The 21519-nt window shown below is 37.0% G+C and overlaps 1 protein-coding gene across 3 annotated transcripts in view; it reads left to right on the forward strand.

Moving 5' to 3' along the window:
• Nucleotides 1–1353: 1353 nt before the first annotated feature.
• LOC150091707 (uncharacterized) overlaps nucleotides 1354–21519 on the forward strand; it is a 191953-nt gene continuing 171787 nt past the window's right edge. For all 3 annotated transcript variants that reach the window (XM_090376518.1, XM_090376511.1, XM_090376502.1), the window contains exon 1: nucleotides 1354–1462. The gene's annotated coding sequence lies outside the window, so the exon portion shown is untranslated. The remainder of the gene's footprint in view (nucleotides 1463–21519) is intronic.

Consider the following 21519-nt stretch of genomic DNA (forward strand, 5'->3'; position numbering starts at 1 on the left):
TCAACTCTCAACATGAAACACACTTAAACTTTACACACCAACACTCATTCACACATGCCGGCGTTGGCATATTTGCTTTTTAGACGCTACTGCGGCACATAGGGAATACCCTGCAGACCGTCTCAAAAAGCAAGAATACCTTGAATCCCATTGACCCAAACCAAACTGCAGATCTCATCGGGGCTGGTGTCATGCGATTTGGAGCTCTGACAAATGGGATACAGTTCTATTCTCTGACGAGTCCTGTTTTACCCTACAAACAGATTCTAAACATTATTTCATCTGAAGACCTGGGCAGTTTTAACGAATGGACGCAGCCGGCGGACGCCAGGGGCCCTCACTTAGGGTTAGGAATGCGACTAAGAGAGACCCAGAAAAAATATTAAATCAATTTAAACAATGGGGGCCACATTTGGAAATTCCCCGGGGTGCCCGAGAGTTCTTAAAACGGCCCTGCTGAAGACAATAGAAATATGATACCATCCCTCCAATATCGAAGAAAGGGTCACTTAAGGTGGAGGCTGTGTCCTCGTGTGGGGTGCAATAATGATCAATAGCTGCACGCCTATTCAATGATCAAAAGCTGCACTCCTGTTTAAATAGGCACCGAAAACAGATCCGAGAACCGCATGTGCGCCTTTTTAGGGGTCGTTGACCCAGATTTTCTTTTCATGCAGGACAACGCATCACAGACTTAAATCCGATAGAACGTGTTGGGCGTCGTATTGCACACCAACATCCAACTCTTCGGTTACTTGGTGAGTTAAGGTCTCTGCTGATGTAAGAATGGAATTTGTTGCCACAGAATCAATCTTATAAACGCTCTTAAATCGAGCATGGTTCACCGCTGTGATGCCTGTTTAGAGCATTTCCGAGCATTTTGTATCGAATTCTGTAATGTGACAATTTTAGTAATTCTTATGAGACCACTATAAATGTCCCTTACACCTCTCAGAAGTTTCTCGCTCTCTCACTTCATCGTTATTGTATGGCGCACCATCATAACAATTTGCCCCCCCCCCGCTTCATCGCAAGCTGCACGAGTTACACGACATTTTCTACGTATTCCATTAATTTTGTCGAGCAGTGTAGTAATCACACAAGAGACACATATAAATTAAAAAGAACCCATTTTGTTGTATTTTTGTTTGAAAAATTATACTCCTTAAAATTTCCATGTATGTTGATGATTATTAATTACACTTTATATAGATTGCAATGTTAGATGGCGCTTGTACGCAACTTCCTGACGTCATTGCATGTAAAGAAAATTCCGCACATTTCTTTTTATTATTTTTATTTTATTTATTTATTTTTTTTTAGTGCAAATCTTTGTGCGTTTATCACGTTTATCAGAAGTAAGGCTAGAGGTCCGTTCCGCGCTTTGCTCCCCGTGATTCAATTTTGAACGAATGTATCCGACAGCGAAAATTTTATAATTTATTTTTAAAGAAAAGAAAAAGTAAGTAACTTTTCTTTTACTTGAGTGTAACTCTTAAATAAACATGGACTAGATTGTTGTTGTTTCATTCCCATCAGCTAATATGCTTGAAACATGGAATTTGTGTCAACTTATATATATGTATATATATAAAAAAAAGTTTCAGTATTAAGAGTTTTTATAAGTAATAATGTGTTAAAATCTTACAGCTTATATGCTTCCCTCCTCCACCCACCATGGTGGGAAGAGGAGAACCCATCATAAAATTGAGGGTGGATGGATGAGTTTTACATTACACCTCAGATGAAGTCAGTAGATTTCAAAACGTAACGGATCTCACTGGATAGGTATCAGTGTAGAACAGTTTGGATGCCCCCCCCCCCGTATGATCATTCTATCTTGGTATCACAATAACTTTGGTTGCTTTTGTTTATTTTTAAGAAGAGCGCTGTGGAAGTGCATAGTTATAATGTAATGCTGAATTAAACCTGAGGATCTGTTATAAAATAGTTCAAGTGCTTGGGAGAAAGTATTAAAGTAGTCATATTTTTTTTTTTTTTTTTGCTTTGAAGTAAAGGAGTGAATATAAACTCTTCAGCTAAGTGTTTTGTGCTGTGCTGGCAGTGAGCCTTCCTGGACATGTTTCTTAGACGTCAACATATTTATGTTTATAAAATATGTATGTCAATGATTTTTTTTTTTAAACTACACTACACTGCCTTGAATTTGAAAGAAACATTTGGAAATACTTAGGAAGGTACAACAAAGCATGCAGTGTATTCATATTTTGCATCATGCTTTTTAATCTGATGAAAGAGTGAAAATTGTTTTTCTCGCCAAGGATAAATGCAAAGTACGACACTAGCAAAGCTAATGTTTATTTTACCAATGGATTTCTTCCTGTTGTGTTAATTCCGTTTTTAACCTTTTCACATTCATGATATATGTTTGAAACATTCATAATTATTCATTCTGGCTTTGTTTGACCATTGTGAGAAGGAATTTGTAATCACAGTTATATAATAAATATTTATTTTATTATTTAAAAGATTTGTAATTTTTCCTTGTTAAAAAAAAATCTTTTAATAGGAGAGGGAAATTTCAGAATTAAGGTTATGAAATATACACAAAAGCAGACCTCAACCATTTTTTGCCATTTATAAAATAAAAAGCACTGTTTTAGATAAACTAATCAGGGTGAGCTGCAGGAAATATTTTTCTTTTTCCATTTTTGTATAAATATAGGATGTGATAAGATGCACCTTATGAGTTGGTCTCTCTCTCTCTCTCTCTCTCAGGGTAACTCGGGAATTTTTTTTTTGGTTGCTGCAGCATAAGCTTCTGGCTTCCTTGTACCATACAGCTAATAATAATAATAATATTGTCAGGCCAGTAATGGTTGATAATCAGTTTTGATGGCCACTAGTTATGATGTACAGTGAAACTTTGTGTATATATTTTTTAAATTGTTAACATCCTGTTTAAAGAAAGTTTCTTAACCGTTTCATTGTTTCATCTTTATTTACTCTCTTGCCATTCATATCTTCAGTCAGTATTGAATTACATTTATGTTTTAATTAAAGTTGTTTAAACTTGTCTTCTTTATCCCCCTGAAAGAAAATTTAGCTATAATTTTATTTGAAGATATCATTAATTTTTGAATGTGTCAGAATTTTTTGTTTTGTACATGATTTACATGGATTCCCTGGATCTTAGTTGTGGACTGCCTTTATGATGTCATTGAAAATGTTTAGGTTTTATTGCAGCTCCCCCTTTCCCCCAAGTAATGGTGCGAGTATGTTCTTGCTGGTTATGGTGCTTTGGTTAGTGTGATTTGAGGATTTTACAACATGTCCAAACTCATATTTGAATCTCTACACTATTATAAATGTGCAGACTGGAAAATTTGTAGCAGATTTTTTCCCATAAAACAAAATGCAAAGTCCTCTGGACCTATATGCATGCTCCAGAGTTAGAATTAATTTTTTAAAAATAATAATATAAAAATTCAGGTGCTTTACAGTAAGCAAGGACATGAATTTAATGTCTTGTAATTTAGATGGTATATTTACATATCCTGTATTACAGCATCCTTCAAATATGTTTTTACATTTATAACTTATGTTTTAAATGTTCATTGAAGTCAGTGTGCAAATGAAATACGATTACTGGCTTCTTAAATAATTAGAATTTGGAAGTGTACATTTCTTCGATTTGTTATCAGTATGATCACAAATTGAAGAAGTATATTCTAACTCCACATTGTTCAAATAAGAATTCTTACTGCTATAGAATATACTGGAAAAACATTTCTCTTTATTTTAAAATATTAAAGAGAAGCACTTTGTATCTGGAAGATATCACAGTCTGCTATATATTGGTAGATGTCACATGCCTTTTCATTCCGGAAGACATCTTAAATATATGAGTTTTATCTATATAATATCTCTGTAGTGCACCATAGACAACTCTTAAAGAAAAAAATTACAATAGCAGTGTAAAGGGCATCGTTTCATCTGTATCTCGGTGGTGCCCACTAAGAATAAGTAACGATAGTCTTCTGTATGATATCGATGAAGGTATATCAGGCTTAATGTCCAAGTTTGCAGATGATACAAAGGTTGGCAGGGTTATTAATGGCAGTAAAGACAGTATGCTACTGCAACAGGATCTAGAAAAGTTAGGTAGATAGGATGAGAAGTGGCAACTCATGTTTAATATTGACAAATGCAAAGTACTGCATATGGGTAGCAGTAACCCAAGAGAAATGTATCAACTGCATAGTACTACACTACACTACACTCAGGGATGTGGAGAATGAAAAAGACCTGAGGGTAATTGTGCAGTCGGATATGAAGTTCTCTGAGCAGTGCACACGGGCTGCCTGAGCAGGTCATAGAGTTTTGTCAATGATATATAGAAATTTTGCTAGCAGAGACAAGGAGGTAATTATACCTTTCTCTTTATATAAGGCAATGGTCAAGCCACACCTTGAGTACTGTGTACAGGTCTGGAGGCCTCATTTTATTAAGGATGTAGAGTTGCTAGGTACAGAGAAGGGCAACAAGATTGGCAAGGGGAACAAAGGGGTTCTCTTACCAGGAGAGGCTTAAATTCTGTCAGTTGCAGCATCTGGAGACTAGGCACCTGCGAGATGATCTGATTGAGGTGTACAAGGCTTTGAATGGTTTGAGCAGGCTCAAACCTGATGGGATACTTGTTATTGTTGTTTGTTATTTGATACTTGTTATTATCCACTTGTTATTGTTATTTGTTATTTGGTTTTTAGTTATTTGGTTTTTAGGAGCATTAGCAACTAAGGCCATATTGCTCTAGGGATATGCGGTGGTCATTCCCTGACCTTTCTGCATCCTCCATATTTGGTGGTCACAGGCTCGAACCCCGGTATAATCAAGAAGCATGTGTTACGCACTGCTGCTCCTGCCCACCTGGCTATGGAGGCACCATACTATCACTTGCTGAGATTAAGAACCTGAGGGGTCATAGATAGATTCAAATTGAGGAAAGACAGTTGTAGAATAGATGTGCAGAACTAGAACAGACTTCCATCTGTTGTTTTGGAAGCTGATAGCTTAAATAAATTTAAGGCTGAACTAGTGACCCCGATGGAACATAGAAAGGGTTTTTTTTTTTTTTTTTTTTTTTGGCTGATGCTCTATAAGCTTGCTTTCTTGCATCATATGCCTCAACTAATGCTAATGCTATTAGTGAAGCGTTACTTATTCGAGGTAGTGCAATACGCGGTAACTCATTGAGAAGGATGAGCACAATATGAGATACAGATGAAATGATGCCCTTTTCACTGCTATCAAAGTTTTTTCTTTAAGAGTTGTCTATGGTGTATCTACACCGATATTATATAGATAATTTTAAACTCTTAAAATATTATGCCTAGTATCATTAAGTTTCATTTTAATATGAGTTTTATGAACTGTGCCATGATAAACCATTTCTAAGAATATAATTGCCAACATGGTTCTATGATTCCAATATATTGTTTACGTCACTGGAACAATTTGACAAATGTTATTTTCTAATGTGGGTATTGAATTAGTCCTTTCACAGTCTTAATCTTATTTACCCTTACATTTTAATGAAAGAAACAGTTAATGTGTGTTGAATAAACCTATTGCATGGCTGTCAACTTCTACAGTGGCACGTTACTACTTTTCCTCCTTCTCCTTGGCATTGCTTTTCACATTACCTGATGGTTGCTCATTATAAAACTTCCATATAAAATTATTGCAGAGAAGTTGAAAGTTGAGAAGGTATACCATACAATTAAGAAAGGTAGAGTTCTTGGCATGACTGGATGGAAGACCTATATGGTGGAGGTACTCTTTGATTCCTGAGGATTGTGCAGAGATGGATATACAGTCACAAATGGATATTAGAGTTTAAAATAGAAATTATATATAGGATGGACAAGAGGAAGATTTTATGATGGTTGAATTGCACTATACCTTAAAAATGACTAAGGAGGAAAGGCATTATTAGGCAACAATCAAATTTTGCCAGAAGTTATAAAGTTTGGAGAGAATCATGGGGATGTTCTCCTTGATTTGTATAATGGTTGTTTAAGGGAAGGTGTTTTTCCAGCACAGTGGAAGGAAGTGTATGAGAAATTTTTTTTTTTTTGAACAGCCTTGTTAAGGATTCTACTGACTGCTATTCTTATAGATTGATATCTTTGCTGCTGGTCTTGAGTAAAGGCTTTGGAAGGCTTGTAATATTGAAATTTGAGAAATGTTATGTGCAAAAGGGACTTAGTAGCCCCCAGCGATTTGGCTTCAGGAGGGGTAGGTCAACTGATAGCGTGATACAGCAGATGGTGCGAAATACGAGACTGGAAAAATGTGTCCTAGATATATTTATTGATTTTAATGGGTTATTTGATCAGCTATCATGGGATAGACAGACACATCGGATGTACAAAACAATTTTATGAAATTTTGAGAGATTATTTTAGAGATAGATCATTTGCACTTATTACAAAGCATTAGCATTAGTAAAGACATATGATGCAAGAAAGCAAGCTTATACAGCATCAACCAAAAAAAACCTCATTTCACCCATCCACTCACTCCAAATGTTTGTCTAGTTCTGCCTTGAATCTATTAAGCTATCAACTTCTAAAACGACAGATGTAAGTTTGTTTCAGCAATCAACCGCCTGCTGGCTAAAGGCAAATTTCTGCAGATCTATCCTACAACTGTCTTTCCTCAATTTGAATTTATGCCCACTGCATTCTGAGCAAGAGGAAGAATCCCATCAGCATTGAGCATGCTCAAACCATTCAAAGCTTTATACACCTCAATCAGATCACCTCATAGGTGCCTAGTCTCCAGACACTGTAATTTGCAAAACTTAGCCTTTCTTCGTAAGAGCAACCCTTTGTTCCATTCACTAATCTTGTTGCCCTTCTCTGCACTTGCTCCAGCAGCTCCTAAAATGAGGCTTCCAGACCTGTATACAGTACTCAATGTATGGCCTGACCATTGCCTTATACAAGGGATAATCACCTCCTTATTCCTGCTAGAAAAATTCCTGTATATCATTGACAAGACACCATGAGCTATTCTTGCAGACCATCTGGACTTCTCAGAAAACTTCATATCTGCCTGCACAATTACCCCAGGTGCATTTCATTCTCTACCACTGTCAGTGTAGTACCACACAGTTGATACGTTACTCTGGGGTTACTGCTTCCCATATATAGTACTTTACATTTGTCAATGTTAAAGTTCAGTTGCCACCTCTCAGCCCATCTGCTCAACTTTTCTAGATCCTGTTGCAGCAGAGTACTGTCATTAGTGTCATTAATAACCCTGCCAACCTTCGTATCGTCTACAAACTTAGACATTAAGCCTAATATACCATCATCAATATCATTAATAAATACAGAAAACAACAATGGACCCAACACTGAACCCTAAGGGACTCCACTAATAACATTAGTCCACAAATAGCAGTGTCCGTTTATTACCGCTCTCTGTCTTCTCCCACTCTACCATCCCTTTATCCATAGCAGCAATTTGCCTCCAATGCCACACTGCTCCAATTTGTGCAGCACTCTTCCATGTGCAAAAAGTAACAAAAGCCTTTCTAAGATCCAAATATATGTGCCGACCGGGCTAGCCGAGTGGGTAAAGTACCTGCCCGGCAACCCAAAGGTCGCGGGTTCGATTCCCGCCTCGGGCTTGGATCAAAGTACTGCAAAAACCTTGGGAGGTGCAATATGGCCACTGAAGCCGATGCGCCAACAACTACCAAATCAAAAAAAAAAAAAAAAAATCCAAATATATGATATCAGTGATATGCTGCATCCAGTTCCTTTGTGTCCACATCATAATATCCAATCAGATTAGTCAAACAAGATTTCCCCTTAACAAAACCATGCTGTGTCCGAGCTATAACTGAAGTCTTGTCTAGATTATTCTGCAGTGCTTCTTTAACCAGTGACTCCATTAATTACCCTGGAACAGAAGTTTAACTGATCTGTAATTACTTTTGTCACCCTTTGATCCTCCTTTGTGATTTGGGGTCACATTTGCACACCTCCAGTCCATGGGTTTTAATTATAATTTTTTAATTACCCTTAGCCATAATTATGAGTCCAAGGAAGCTCTCATAATTATGGCTAAGGGTTTGCTTACTTCCTTTGCTGCTGTTATTTGGTTTTTAGGAGCTTTAGCAACTAAGGCCATATTGCTCCAAGGATATGCAGTGGTCATTCCCTGACCTTTCCGCATCCTCCGTATTTGGTGGCTCACGGGCTCAAACCCCGGTCTAATCAAGAAGCGTGTGCTATGCACTACTGCTCCTGCCCACCTGGCTACGGAGGCACCTCCTTTGCTGCCTCATTTAATATAACTGGATAGATCCCATCCACCCCAGTTGCCTTTCTTATGTTTATCTTCAACAATTTCTCCTCCACTTTGCTCAGTTATTACAAAATCATCTAGCTCATTGCCAGAGTTTAATTCACCTCCCGCATTCCCTCCCTGAATAACTCCTTGTGTGAATGTAAATGCAAAATACTCATTTAGTTTGTTAGCTACCTGAGCAGGATCATCAACAGTTGAACCATCTATGTCCAGTGGACCAATCTGATTCATCCCCTTCCTTTTAGAGTTTACATAAGTAAAGAACTCTTTGCTGTTTTTCTTTGCATCCTTTGCCAAAGATTTCTCTTAATCTGCCTTTGCCTGCCTGTACTCCTTTGTGACTTGGTTACAGACCATCTTATATCTATCATAGGCTTCCGTGTCACCCATTAATTTATATGTATCCCATTCATTTTTCTTTTCTGCCACATGTCTCATTAGTTCATCTGACATCCATTTAGGCATAGACCTTGAACAATATTTCTTAGTTGGTATGAAAAGCATAGTGGCTTCCAAGATTAATTCTTTGAATGCTTCCCATTTTGAATTTGCTGTTGGTAACATCATCAGTTGGTCCCATCATATAGAATTTAAATACTGTCTCATACCTCCGTAGTTGCCTTTACGAAAGCAAAAATCCTTCCCTTTACCTCTGGTGGTAGTTACCCCTAGCAAAAACCCTTCCCTTTACCTCTGATGGTAGTTACCTATTAGAGTAAATCCCACTTCCACACACTGTGATCACTGCCATCTAGTAGTTCCTTTATCTGCAGATTCTAAATGGATGAAGAATCATTACTGATAATAAGATCAAGAGTATTACTCCCGAGCATGCTGCTGTAGAACATCCAATAAATCCACAGAAGCCTTGCTAGTGTGTGTGAGTGACCTACCCACAAATTCCAGTCAATATCTGGGAAATTAAAATCCCTCATTATAAGACCCTCTGATTTACTGGCCCACTCTATTTCCCTGTACAGTTATTTATTATACTCATCAGAGTCATTAGGCCTATAACACACTCCTACTCTCAGTTTTGATTTTCCAGTGCTTATGTCACACCAAACTGACTCAACACTGCACTGTCCAGCCATGTCGACTGGCTGTACTTCCTTGAATTTTGTGTTTCTTAACTAATAGCATAGCCCCTCCTCCCTTGCTATCCTGTCTATCCTTCCTGTTTACATTGTACTCCCCAAATTCCATTTCTGCATTCTTTATATCTATGTGACACCACGTCTCTGATATCCGAACAATATCTGCCTTTGATGTTTTGACCAACACCTCAAATTCATCAAATTTATTTACCAAACTCCTAGCATTGGTGTACACACACTTATACATGCACCTGTTCCTATTCTTAGCTACACTAACACAGCCCATGTGTTTACTTGTACCGCAATGACTACCAGCAGTGTCTGAAATCCCCTGCATCTTGTTTTCCAGGCTACTGCTCATTCCAGTAGAACCAGAGCGAGTATCACTTTCACTTCTGCCAGCGGCTACTGTTAATCTTTTAGTCTGTGATGAGATATGAAATTAAAGAAAATTAGGTTCCAAAATGAGATTTTGGAGATATGAGAAGTGGCAGTTTCTTGGCTGTTGGTGTGATGGCTGTGTCGGGCTGGGTCACATATGCCTGTTTGCCTGGTGTTGTGAGTCATGAAAGATTTGAGAGCTTGGCCCTATCTGGGATATTTTGCAATTGTGCAAACTCATAATTTTGATGGGTGTTTGAGATCTTGAAGAACACAGTTCATGCCCCCAAAGGAATTAAAATGGAGCCTGTCAATCTCTTCACTGTCTGCCTTAACTCCAGAATTCTTCATGTCAGAATTCAGAATACTTAATGCCAGTCTCTACAACATGCTATGGATAAAAGGCTGGTTGAGTGTCAGAAAGTAGAGTGGTTATTAATGGACATTGCACTTTGTGGACTAATGTTATTAGTCTGTTTTCAGTATTTATAAATAATATTAATGAAGACACATCAAGTTTAACGTCCATGTTTCAGATAATATGAAGGTTGGCAGGGTGGATAATGACAGAAATCAGGGTATTATGTTGAAACCAGACCAACTAGAAAAATTAGCCAGATGGGCTGAGAAGTGGATTGAGGTTTAACATTGAAAAATGAAAGGTGTCGCATATGGAAGGTAGTAATCTCAGAATAACATGCCAGTTGGTTGGTTAATCATACTCAAGGTAATTGTGGTTAGTTGTGGAGTCTGACAAAGTATTTTGAATTTTGTAGCGTAGCTGCTAGGACTGCTTATGGAGTCTGATATATAGGAATTTTGCCAGCAGGGACAAGGAAGTAATAGTCCAATCATATAAGGCAGTGGTTAGGCTGCATCTCAAGTACTGCATACAGTCCTAGAAGCTACATTTCGGGAAGGATATAAATCAGTTGGAACAGGTGAAGAGAAGAGCAACAAGTTAAGTCAGTGACACAAAAACTGAAGTCTTGTGGTAAGAGTACCATAAGACTTCAGTTCTGCAAATTACACTGTTTGGAAATTAGACATGTGTGTGGACACCTGATTGAAATGTTTAAGGCATTAAATGGATTGAATAAATGAAATGCAGATGGCATCTAGCTCTTGCTCAAATGATACATAAAGGGACATAAACAATGAACAAACAGCTTTCAGAATTCAACAAATTATTTTCAGAAGGGATATGCTGATGAGGTAGTTAGTGTTTTTTTTTTTTACTTAATGCTGTGTAGCTCACATCATTTCCACTTACACTTTGCCCAGCCCCACCTAACTTTTTCTGATAGAATCTCAGTTATCAGTTACTTCAAATACCCACTTGTCCCAGTTCTAATTGTTTTCTCTATCATTTCTCTCACTTTAAGTTGTCTGTCCAACATGTCTAGTAAAGTTTTGAGACAACAAGATTCCCATAATGTTTTTATAGTGTCATTCCTCTCACATGAGAGATGCTACTTGTGCAGGATCTGCTGTGATATTCCTTGTCAAAGACTTCTTAATGTGGAATCTCCTCTTTTTTGATCTCTCCCTACCTCATTTTATCAAATGTATTTGTTTAATCTGCCATTTTCCAAACTACACTCCAAAATCACTCAGAACTTTTTGACTTCCTTGCTTTGAAACTCTACTTTTTCCAAAATAACTTTCCTCACAGTGGGGTAATTTTGCTTGTTGAATTTAATTTTCACTACTCTAGCAGATTGAGATGAGACTTTTGCGATTACATTACTAATGACTCTACACAATGTGTTCTTTTACCAATTGGAATATCAGATAATCCTAACCACACTTTCAACACTTGATCTTACTTTCACCATTCAAATTACAATTTTAATAGTCCTCTAGATACCTCAGATTATTACATTTTGATGGTTTCTTTTCCAGTAGACTCTTGTGCCTGTTCTCAGCCTTGTGTTATTTGGAATTACAAATATGTTAAATTGGGTGATTCTTCCCGGTTTCTCTTCCTCTTTTTGTCTTGGTTGGATTACTATTTGAAATTTTCTGAACCTATTGTTTTCTCAGATCATATCAGTGACATTATTCTTGTAAGAATGAAATCCTTTGTTCAGTTTTCCAATCTGAAATCTTGTCCATTACCTGAACATTTTGTTTTTCACTAAATGTGCTAAGGCAAGATAAGAATGTTGCATATCACAATTGTCTTGTATCCAAACTTTCAGTTTCATTTTCTGCCTGCACTAAAGCCTGAAATGATTTTCTTCTCCTTCGGATTTATTCCATTATTACAACGGTTCTCCTCAACCTAATATCGAAAAGTCATTCCTTTATTCTTTTTTTCCATTTTCTTCTATCTTCCCAATCTCCACCCACCAGTCCTCTTCTATTCGTGGCTGCTCTTCACACCCATCCACGTCCTTCTTAGTCTTCCCTTCTTTTTCCTTCTCCATGACATCCATTCCATTGCTCCTCTGAGCAATCTGTCATCCTCCATTCTCTTCACATGGCCAAACCACTCCAATCTTTTCTCCTCTGTTTTATTAATGATGGTTTTTTGGGCATTCATTGTATCCCTTATCACCTGATTTCTAACTTTTCCAGTCCTAGACTTTCTTGCCAATATTCGCCAAAACTCCATCTCAACAGCCAGTAGTTTATTTTTTTTGTCTTTCAGTTAAGGTTCAAGTCTCGTATCCATATAATAAAACACTTTGTAATATTGCATTATATATTTGATGTTTAGTTTTGTTAATAATATTTTTATTCCATAGCACAGAATTAAGCATTCCTATGACCTTTCTACCTTCACCCAGTCTTCTCTCAATTTCCTGCGCAGATCCATCAGCCTGAATAATTGTACCCAGGTATTTAAATTGCTGTACAGTTTTCACCTGTATTCCATCTAAATCCAGAACCTCCTCACTTCGATTCATGTACTCTGTCTTATTAAATCTTGATTAGACCGGGGTTCGAGCCCGTCACTACCAAATACGGAGGATGCGGAAAGGTCAAGGGAATGACCACCGCATATTCCCGGAGCAATATGGCCTTAGTTGCTAATGCTCCTAAAAACCAAATAATCAATCTGTCTTATTAAAATTAACTGTCAGTCCCCATCTTTTATATTCTTCTAGTAACTTTCTGCCCATGTAGTTTACATCATCATCATGCTGTGCTACCACAACTTGGTCATCTGCAAACAATAGATTGTAAAGGTACTTATTTTTACCAAGGGGAACACCCATTTGACTGCACTTCTGTGACCATGGTCTTAGAGCAACTTCCAGGAACAGCTTAAACAAAGTAGGTGACAAATAGCATCCTTGAAGTAGTCCTTTGTAAGTCTTAAATTTTCTTGATATTTTTGAACCAATTTTTATACAGCACGTATTGTTCTTGTCATTTCTTCTAATTATTTCAATTAATGGCTGGCTTGTTGACATTTTTTCCATAGCTTTCCACAGAAGATTTCTTGGCACATTATCATACGCTTTCTCTAAGTCTATGAACAGCATACCTACATCTTGGTTTGTAGCCTGACATTTTTCCAGAATTTGCTTAACAGTAAATAAATTGTCTATACATGAGCATCCAGTCAAAAAGCCACACTGTTCCTCAGAAATAACAATCTCTTGTTCCAGTTTTGATTTTATCACTTTTCCAAATAGTTTAGCAATAGAACCCATAACACAGATTCCTCTATAGTTGGAGCATCTTCTTCTGTCACCTTTCTTGAAAATTGATGCAGTGTATCCGATTGTCATCTCATCTTGTATTTCTTCGCCATCACATAATTTGTTGAACAGTCGAGTTAATAGATTTATAACTTTTCGACCTCCATATTTAAGCAGCTCTGTGTTAATTCTGCCTGGGCCTTTTCCATTTTTTGCAATTTTTATTTCCACTTCCACTTCCTTAATTTGGGTGTTCAATCCTTTTTCCATGACAGCTGTCTCTGTTTCAGTTTCTATAAATTCCTCTCTTCCTTCATTTGATAGCTATTCATAATAATTGACCCATTCTTCCAATCTATAATTTCCAGTCTAGCATTTTGCTTATGAGATTTCCTTAAACTCTTCAATACTGTCCATGCCTCTGTAGATCTTGTACATCCTAGTTTGCTGTTCACGCTCTCCCAGGACTTGTTCTTTGCCTTGATGACTTCTGCTTTCACTTGCTTATTTTTTTCTTTATATGTTTTTCTATGAACTTCACTTTTTGAGCTTAGCCATCTTTGGTATGCTTCCTTTTTCTCCTTTATTAATTCCTTAATTTCCATGTTCAGCCAATCATTTTGTTTCATCTTTTGAGATTTTCCTATTGCCTCTCCAGCAGTTTTCTTCACTGTTTCCTTTAGGTATTCATATATCTTTTGCACTCTCCCCATAGGTTTCATCTAATTCTTGGTCTAATCTTTGCTGATTCAAGCCCCTAGTGCTCTCATCTTTTAGTGAGTCCACATTGAATCTTTCGTTGTCAAGTTGTTCACTCCTCTCAAGGTCTTTCTTCCTTTTCTCCTTCCTTTTTTTGGCACGTCCACGGGAATGATAATGTAGCCTTCACCGAAAAGTGATCAGAGCCACAATATGCTCCTCTCCGGAGCCTAACATCACAGACAAAAATTGTGCTTTGTTGTTTAGTGATCGCATAATTATTGATTTTAGTCCTTTTGTTTCTTCAAACTATATGAACTTATGAATGTCTCTATGTTGGAAGAAGGTGTTACTAATCCTCAGCTTATATTGAGAGCAAAGAGTTATCAGTCTCTCTCCGTTATCATTCTTTACATTTTCTCCTTGTCTTCCCAACACTTCGTTGTCTGCTGCTTGTCCCACCCTGGAGTTCAAATCCCCCCTTATGTGACTGTCTCTCTACAATGTGGAATTGCTTCTATTACTTCTGTCAGATTTTCCGAGAAATCTTCTTTAATATTTGTAGGAGACTCATTATTAGGAGCATATACCCCAATAATAGTAATTTCTCTTCCATATATTTTAATTTCGAGGGTCATGATTCGTTCATCAACAAAACTCCATTTTTCAATAAACTTTCTGAGATTCTTGTGAATAAGTACGGCGCTGACCAAGCTAGCCAGGTGGGTAAAGTGCCTGCCTGGCAACCCAAAGGTCGCGGGTTCGAATCCTGCTTCATGCTTGGATCAGAGTAAAATGCAAAAACTTTGGGAGGTGCATTATGGCCACAGAAGCCGATGCACCAACAACTAACAAAAAAAAAATTAAAATAAATAAAAAAAATAAGTACAGCCACCCCTGCCTTAGCTCTTACATGTCAGTTGACACCAGACCAAAGGAAAATATATTCTCCAGTCATTTCTTCACCTCTTCCTTTCTTCTTTGTTTCAGTTAAGACTGCCACATCCAATTTATATTTTCCCAATTCCAAAAAAATTTTTCATCTTGTTTTGTGCTAACTCATACATTCCAGCAGCCAGAATTCATAATCCTTTTCCATTTACCAGTTCGATTCCTATTTGTCCGTCTGATTTTTTTTTTTTTTTTTCTCTATTAGGTCTTATAGTATTGAAAGAATGTTTTTTGATGAATGGGGAGCTGGCCCATTGTATCAACCCCCAACCTGGAAGACCTGGGTATCTTTTTTCATCTGGTCTCTAGCTACAAACCTTTCTGGCTTGGGTGGCCCTACCAGTAGCAAGCTACCACCAGCATAGCTCTGTAGATCATTGAAACGCGCAAACCCCACCACCATGACAAGTTAAAGATACCATCGGTGGGGTGAAATGATTTTAATATGATTATTAATCAATCCGAGCTCTATTTTGAACAGGCTAGGAGTAGAAAATTTGCATTTTTAGACCAAAGGGTAGTCAGGTCTTCTGGTATCCCACAAAAGTTGTTGGTTGCAACTTCTGTCCATCAATACTTCCATCACTGTTACAGCCTGATGATTCTGTTGTATTCTCAACTAAAGATAAAGCTGACTTATTAGCATCCTCCTTTCTTCTGATTTGTGTATTGATAGCTTGGTAAATCACATTGTGCTATACCAAATACCCCCCACAAAATGCCTCCTATGGTCTTCCATCAGAAGGATATTCAAAGACTTTTGAACAGTCTTTGATCCAAGGAAGTTCTTGGTCCTGATGGTGTTTCTCCACTTATTTTCAAAATGTGTGCTCCAGAGCTTTGCTCAAATTTTGTGTTACCTTTTTAACACTTTCTTATCTGCAGGTGTTTTTCTTTCCACATGGAAATATGCTCAAATCTCTCCTTTCCAGTTACCCTATTGCACTTACCTCTATTCTTTCTGTAATGGAGAAATCTATCAATTGCCAATTCTTAAAACTGTTGAACCCCCTTCATCTAATCAGTAATCACTAATTGGGATTTTATCAGCATAAATTAACTTGTGATATACTGGCTTATTTTACTCATCTTTGGAAAAAAACTGATGGAAAGGTTCTGTGAAATGCTGCCTGTTGCTCTTAACATTTCTAGGGCTTTTGATCATGTTTGGCACAATGGGCTTTTAAACAAGATCCCATCTTATGGCCTGCTGGCCATTTTTTGCAATTGGGCATCCAGTTTTCTCTCTGAATATTCACTGTGAGTAATGGTAAAGGGCTTTATTTCTTCTAACTTTTCCACTAATGCTGGTGTACCCCAAGGTTCAGTTCTTTTTCCCCATTCCTTTTTACTCATATATTAATTACCTTCTGCTACTGACTGTAAATCTATCTATAGTTTTGCTGATGAAACTACACTACATTCCACCTTCTGTTTTGAGAAACCTTCAAGTATATAAACAGCTCCAACTTCTCAAATATCTATCACCATTTTCTTAAATGCTGCGCTCCAAGTAATCTTCTGGTAGGGCAAAGAAAACTTAACTTCAGTGCTTTCTTATTTCTTGAAAGAAAGAGACTAGTGCTCATATACTCAACCTCAACACTCAGATTTCTGGACTAGATTCCTAGGGTCGAGCAGTGCAGACAGGCTGTAAGAGTTGCATATGGTGTCTTGTCAATGGTATACAGGAATTTTGCTAGCAGGGATAAGGAGGTAATTGTTCCCTTGTATAAGGTAATGGTCAGGCCCTACCTTGAGTACTGTATACAGGTCTGGAGGCTCTTTTTGAAAAGATGTAGAGCTGCTGGAATGGGTACAAAGGGCAGTGAGATTGGTGGGTGGAACAAAGGGTTCCTGTTACCAAGAAAGGCTCAAGTTCTGCGAATTGCAGCTTCTGGAGACCAGGTACCTGCGAGGTGATCTAATTGAGGTGTATAAAGGTTGAATGATTTGTGCGAGCTCAGTGCTGATGGGATTCTTCCTCTTGCTCAGATTACTCACCTGAGGGGGCATAAATTCAAATTGAGGAAAGACAGTTGTAGAATAGATGTGCAGAAATTCTTTTAGCCAGCAGGTGGTTGATAGTTGGAACAAACTTCCATCTGCTGTAGTGGAGGTCAACAACTTTAAGTTCAAGGCAGAACTGGACAAACATTTGGAGTGGATGGATGAGTGAAATGGGAAGGGTTTTTTTTTTTTGCTGATGCTATATAAACTTGCTTTCTTGCATCATATGCATCTACTAATGCTAAAGATTGCATATATCTCTTTTTGGTGTTAACTCTGACTACTGCTCTCTCTCTCTCTCTCTCTCTCTCTCTCTCTCTCTCTCTCTCTCTCTCTCTCTCTCTCTCTCTCTCGCTCATAAGCATATCATATATTTTCTTCCACTGCATAAAAAAACTGGGTTTTCATTTTCACTCTTGGCATTACTTTTCTTATATACAGCTGCTGATTTTGCACAGATCCAAAATCCACCTGTGGAATATTTTTCGCACATTTGGGGATGTTGCATCCTAAATCTCTCTAGCTATTAGGCCACAGTTCCAAAACTTTTATACTTTGTGCTTCCCCGAAAGATTTCATAAATTTTTCATCTTCAAGTATTATGAATCCTCCAAGTTTAAAACTAGCGTGTCACAAAATATAATTTCATATAACTTTTGAAAATGTCCATTTTTAATAATATTGACTTTTTTAATATTATTCTCTTATGTTTTATGTGTCATCCTTAGAATTTAGCAATATTATTATAGCCATATAATAGAAATATTGTTAGTATTATATAATAAGTGGTGGATTTTTATATTTAATTATTAAATGTAAAAAAAAAACAAAAAAAAAACTGTAAAATACAAATGTGATAATGAACATTAAATTCTGATATATTTTGAAAAATCTATAATTAGTTGTAAGGAACTTGCTTTGCAGCCCACAAGCTTTGGCATGTTACCTGTTTTGGCTCCTAGCCAAAACAGGTAACATGCCAAAACCAGGGCATCCAACTTTTTTTGGCTCCTAGCCAAAAAAAGTTGGATGCCCTGGTTTAATCCTTCAAAAAAAAAAAAAAATTCTTCAGGTTGGGCATCAAACCAGGCTTCCACAGATGCTTTTAGCTCTTCATCTTCTTAGAAATAAATTCTACAAAAATGAGACTAGGCTTTTGAACAAATAACAATCACTTTTATAATATGGATATAAGCTCAATGACTGTAAAGCCAGAACACTTTGTAAATGCAATGAAATTATCAATGTTGCTAATTTCTTATTGGAAATGGGGGAAAAAAGCAAGAAAGCTTCAAGAACAACTCTTTTCCAGATCATAAATGAGTATAAAATAGTAAAAACTAACAAGAATGTTACTATAAAAAAAAAAAAATAATAATATTAATAATCCAACCATTTTTAATGCCAGCTTTAATATCATTTTGAAATCCTTGTAGAAGTTATTGCCAAGTCTAGAAGTAATTTATTAGATCAGCTATTAAAGAGCTAGTTATGATTGAGTTTATAAATGCTATGCTATTTTTGTTATAGTGATTCTTTTAAAAATTTGGAGAGAAACTCTTACTTTGAGTGTGAAGATGCCTGTTAGTGACTGCCCATATGGTATCTTGGTAGTCTGGTAAGAATTAAGCTTGAACCCAAACATTCGGTTACAATTGGTCAGACTTCACATACATATTAGAAAATTATATATAAATTGAGTTATGGAGTGTGTATATAGCCTGATGCACTGTTTATCAAAGGTGGTTGATAAAATTGCCACTCACAACTGGATAATAAATTGTTAACAATGATTGTTACATTAGATGCTTAGTTAATTAGTTTTACATTGGTTGGATTGTTTTCTTCTTGAGATGTGCTTCAGCTTTTGAAATAGTCTAGTACAATGCTTCTCAAAATATTTGTGGTGAAGGACTAGTTCCTTTTATTTCCAATCCGTTGTGGACCAGTACTTTTGTAAAATACAATTGCCTCGACCGGTAACGGAAGGATCGTTGCAGACCAGTAATGTCCACGGCGAATTGAAAATTTGTCATGGACCAGTAACAAACAGTCCACACTTTGCGTAGCACTGGTCTAGTAAACATTTGATTTAACATACTTTGGAAATAATGGAAGAACAAATTTAGGTTTCAGATACTATGATAGGTGACCTTTCTTTTGTATCAGATAATCATGTAAGAATGAAGCATTTTTGTTTCTTTTATGAACATTGAGTAACTTCAAAGTAACATTTAAGAGACTAGGCACCTGCAAGGTGATCTGATTGAGATGTATAAGGCCTTGAATGGTTTGACCAAGCTCAATGCTGATGGGATCCTTCCTGTTGTCCAAATTAATTGCCTGAGGGGACATAAATTCAAATTGAGGAAAGTCAGTTGTAGAATAGATGTGTAGAAATTTGCCTTTAGCCAGTGGGTGGTTGATTAATGGAACAAACTTCCATCTGTCGTTGTGGAAATTGATAGCTTAAATTCAAGGCAGAACTAGACAAACATTTGGAGTGAATGGATGAGTGAAATGGGAAGGTTTTTTTTTTTAATTTATTTATTTGGCTGATGCATATAAACTTGCTTTCTTGCGTCATATGCTTCTACTAATGCTAACTTGTTGAAATACTGTTCCTAAGTCATGTATAAAGAAACTGCAGTGCTTTAAAATGTTGGTATAATGAATGGCATAGTAATGAAATCATCCAAGCTATGAATAAGGAAGGAAATTGTTTTAGATATGTTTGCACTAAATTCCCATTGCTTATATACTACAGAAAAATCAAAGCAGGAATTTTTGTTGGACCTCAATTCTGCAAGCTGCTGCTGGACTCTGAATTTGAAGAATCCATGAACCAAATTGAAAAAGAAGTGTTTTGGACTGTCTTTAAAAAAGTATTATGCATGTTTTTTTGGAAACTAACAACCAGATTATGAGATGATTAGGAATGACATGCTGGAGAAGTTCAGAAAACTAGACTATGATGTGTGTGTTTTAAGATACATTTCTTGCTCTCATCTGAACTGTTTCCCTGAAAATTTGGATACTTAAAATGAAATGCAGAGGGGAATGATTCTGCCAAGATATTAAAAAAATTGAGAGATAACAATAGAGGGATAGAATGTCAATATGGTAGACCAGTGTTTCTCAAAGGGTGTGCCGCGTCACATTAGTGTGCCGCAAAATTTTCCAAGTGTGCCGCGAAATTTAGAAATTTCTTCTTCTATGACTACGTAGGTGTGCCGCGAAATTTTTCTTCTTTGGAAAATGTGCCACGAGAGTAAAAAGATTGAGAAACACTGCTACTGTTGGGTGCTAAAAAGAACTAGGGGGCCATACATTCAAATTACACGGGAAGAGGTTTAGACTAGAATGTAGTTTTATTTTAAACAGCTAGTTTTTAATTAGTGAAATAAGTTGCCTGCACAGGTAGTTGGGGCTGACAGTTTGAAGAAATTCAAATATCAACTGGATAGTTTTCTACACAAGGAGGGAAGCACATAATTTGTCTATTTTCTCATCTCCTTTTTTTTTTTTTTTTTGACTGGTGCAGCAATAAAGAAAAGAAACACTGTATCTTGAACACCTGATGAGGAACAACAAATACGCAATTCCATGGCTAATTATTGAGGGGAGAATGGAAGGAAGAAGAAAGGTTTTCTTCTGGGAGAAGATGTACATATTGTGGCTTGATAACATTAATAATTGGACAGGACCAAACACCGAGCAGCTGTTCAGAGCTACCAGAGACAGAGAGATTTGCCATTGTGGTTGCCAACCTCCAGTAGGAGATTGCACACAGAGAAGAAGAAGGTGCAGCAAAATATTGTGGCTTCCTTGCACTATATGGCTAATACTGATACCAATACTTTGGTTCAGATTTCAGCTACACAGGGGTAGTTTAAATGTTCAAATCCACATTCATGAATTTTAGCCTATGCAACCCAGGCTTTGTGCTCATGTGCATTGTCATGGAGGAGCAAAACCACATGACCCAACATTCATTGTCTTTTTTTGAATGCTGAATTTGAATGTGGAGAGTACAGTGTATACAAGAAGGACAGACAGACAAGAGAGGAGAGGTGGAGAGGTTATACTCTTAGTTAAGAAGCATACGAACTATGTATAAATATAGTGCAATAGCATCAGAAAGCATGTTAAGAAGCATATTAAATCTAAGGTAGTGCATCCAGTCAACATGGTGGTTGTTGTTGTTGTTTGTTAGTTGTTGATGCATTGGCAGTCAACATGGGTGACCAGTGCAATGTTCAGTCAGTTTCGTGTTATATAAACACCGGGAAAACAAAATTGAGATTAGGAGTGTGTTATAAGCCTAATGACTGTGATCAGTCCAAACAGCTATACAGAAAAATAGGGTGGACCAT

The sequence above is a fragment of the Mastigoproctus giganteus genome, chromosome 1 (assembly GCF_048544385.1).
Source record: "Mastigoproctus giganteus isolate SK-2022 chromosome 1, ASM4854438v1, whole genome shotgun sequence".
Lineage (NCBI taxonomy): Eukaryota > Metazoa > Arthropoda > Arachnida > Uropygi > Thelyphonidae > Mastigoproctus > Mastigoproctus giganteus.